The sequence below is a fragment of the Carya illinoinensis genome, chromosome 3 (assembly GCF_018687715.1).
Source record: "Carya illinoinensis cultivar Pawnee chromosome 3, C.illinoinensisPawnee_v1, whole genome shotgun sequence".
NCBI classification, from domain to species: Eukaryota; Viridiplantae; Streptophyta; class Magnoliopsida; order Fagales; family Juglandaceae; genus Carya; species Carya illinoinensis.
The window spans coordinates 38,405,473-38,408,617 of NC_056754.1; the positions used below are offsets into that span (position 1 = coordinate 38,405,473).

General features: G+C 27.7%; 1 long non-coding RNA gene across 1 annotated transcript; it reads right to left on the bottom strand.

Annotated features, from left to right (window-relative positions):
• Positions 1–1,818: 1,818 nt before the first annotated feature.
• LOC122305639 lies at positions 1,819–2,848 on the bottom strand. Its single transcript, XR_006241184.1, has 2 exons — positions 2,629–2,848; positions 1,819–2,231 (listed from the first exon to the last, which is right to left on the bottom strand). It is a non-coding gene; the product is annotated as an uncharacterized LOC122305639 (long non-coding RNA).
• Positions 2,849–3,145: the final 297 nt, after the last annotated feature.

Genomic DNA, 3,145 nt, shown 5'->3' on the forward strand with positions numbered 1-3,145 from the left:
TAAAATTTCTCAATGTAAAATTTACGTTATTGAAATACAAAGGATTGACTTCTTAACATAAAACTTCTCTATATAATTATTTCTAATAAACATTCGAGATCCAAAACATCTCGGTATAATTAATTATTCCCAATGGGTACACAATATTGTAAGTAGTTTGACAGATTTGTCTGCTTTATTGACCCCAAGTCAATGTGAAGAAATTACATGATACTGACAAGAAGCAGGTAAAGTAGTTTGGTCCGAGAATAGTCCCCCTAATAAGAAGAGAGGTCCAATCATAAGGCCACTTCAGCCTAGTGGCCCGTTGGCCGTGGGGGAGTGTCCTAACTCACGAGAGTAGGCTCCATTTGGATGATGTGACTATAATAAATAATTTGAATTGATATAGAAATAATAATATTTTATGTATTTAATTAAGATGTATTTAAATATAAAGATATTAAAATTTATATTTAAATATATAAAATAAATTAAAATGAATTTTATTTTATTTATAAAAAATTAAAAAAATAATAAATATTATCAATAATTAATCTAAGATAGATTGAGGTGTGCTTGCCAACCAAATACAACCTTAAAATTATAGACTCCAATCTCTAGCTCAATAAGAGCCCAAACTGATATAATTCGAGTATCGGTAGAATTATTATAAAAAGTAAAAAAAAAAATTTCTAAATAATATGAGATCTCATATATCACTTAAAAGTTATTAAAAAAAAAAGAACTCAAGACACATAACTATACTCTTAAAAGACTAGTCAATGGTATAATAAAATTTTTATTGAAATCATTATAAAGAACAAGATTTTTTTTCCTCCTAAATAATATGAAATCTTACATACATCACTTCCATGGTTCAAGAGAGACCCAAAGCACATTTGAGATATACTTTTAAAGGATTAGGCAACAGTAAAATTAAAACTCCATTGAAATTACAATAAAAAGCAAGTAAGAACTTTTTCTCTCTTAGTAATATGAGGTGTAAGAAGAAATTTCTTAGAAGATGCTACGTGGAGACCAAAACTGAAACATTTTGTGTGCAATTCAAAAAATAGTCAGAAAAGATAAAAAAGGGGAAAGAATATGACTGGGAGACCAAAACAAGTATTTTGTTTCTACCCATTACATATTCAAATTTAAAAATAATTTATACGCAACAAATTTTTCATAATATTTTACATAATTATGTTTTGAATGGGGAGTATTTTTATAAAATAATTTATAAAAATAACATTATTTTATAAAAATATCCTTATCCTGAAATATTATTCATTCAAATTTGGCCTGCTGGACAAATAGTGACAGATCATTGAGTGGGTAATTTAGTCAAAGATATAACCTGATGAAATTGTTCCCTCAGTGTAGTATGCAACATGTTGGGTGACTTGTAATTATTATTATTTTTGTAATTCATATATAACTCGTCTCCAAAGCTTACAAGTAAAATTTTTAAAATTACTGGAAGAATGAAATTTCAAAAAATTTATGTTTCTTATATTTTTACTCATTTTATTACATAATATATGTGCTTGTTGATGGTTTCGTCCAAACTCATATTCTGGTTTCGTCCCTCAATTCTTCTATGTTTTTATTTTATTTTATTTTTTTACCCATTTCTCTTATAATGACTCATTCGTTAAAAATTCTTAAATTAAAAATTAAATACAAAAGAATTCTTTCATCCTGTATGAGGTTTAATATTGTTTTTTGGTGTTTATTACGTGGAAGCCTTGCAGAAAATCAAATAAATTGACTTTCATCAGTTAAGTAGACATGAGTGTTAATTTAAAAGACAGGAGGAAAAGGAAAATTACATACTTTCAAAACGTACACACATATTCATATATTACACTATATACTACATATAGAGTACTTTCCAAAACGACAACTAAACATAATAACTGTATTATTAATCCTCCTCCTCCTCGATCACAAATTCCTGCAAGCTTGCCTTGTGTGACACAAAGCCAAATTATTTTTCTTTTGTTTTTTGACTTGGACACAAAGCCAAATTATTCTTCTCTGCCATGTATTCACTCTTATTTCATTACAATTAGCACCCTTAATATATATTACCATCTCTATTCAAGGGCAATTGCGACTGTATTTCGTACACTTCTTTTTCGGAGGTGGTTTTGGCAGGCAGCTTGTATATTGTTTCGATCTGCCGCCGCATGTAGGTGTAGTAACCACCTGCATAAGCTTACGCCCAAGAGCACTTTTTTCTTCTGTTGAATAAGAGAAAAAGATGGTATCGGTTTATTAGACATTCAAGTATAAGTTGTAACAATAGAATTATGTGAGGAGGAATTACAGTTTTCCCTTTAATAACGTTGTTAGAAAATAGTACATGAGATCAATCATCTTTAAACAAAGTATTCCAAAATTATTGTATCTATCTTAGGGATTAGATATTAATTGATCCATTTTTTCAAGCTTAGTTGCAAAGATACTAGTACTTATAGACAAATTAGATCACTAAAGAACAGCATCCATGATGTGAATATGTACTTAATAGTATTAGACAGTCAAAAGTCATAATAATTATGTATGCACAAAATATTTTCAGTGTTGCAAAAATAAATAAATAAATAAATAAATTATGAGAATTTGAAGTCTCTTGACCTGTTTGGGATAATTTCTGAGCTGTTATAGATGAAGAAACGAAGATGATGGAAGCCAAAAGAAAGATTACTATGTAGAATGCCTTCATATTAGAGAGTGTATAGGTTGTTATAACTTTAGTTCCAATCCACTCTTATTTATAGAGTATCCATCCACATGCAAACTTCTATTTGTGTATGCACACACGTGTGAGAGAGATATGATTCTAATTTGTTTGTCTTGATTATAAGAAAATTTTGATAAAAAAAAATGAAAGAATTATTAGAATATGTTAAATTGGACCTACTTTAAAGGAAAGAGACATATCATGCAAGTTATGCAACTTATGCTACAAAACATAAAAGATCTTTGAGATCTTTTTGTAGCAACTTGCAGCAACTTGTGCTACAAAATATTAGAAAATAAATTTTTTTTTTTAAAGTAATATGGTATTTCAGGATAAAAATTATATTATAATAATATTTTATTTAATTTTTAATAAAATATTTTTTTCTATAAAAAGATTAATTTGTAACGT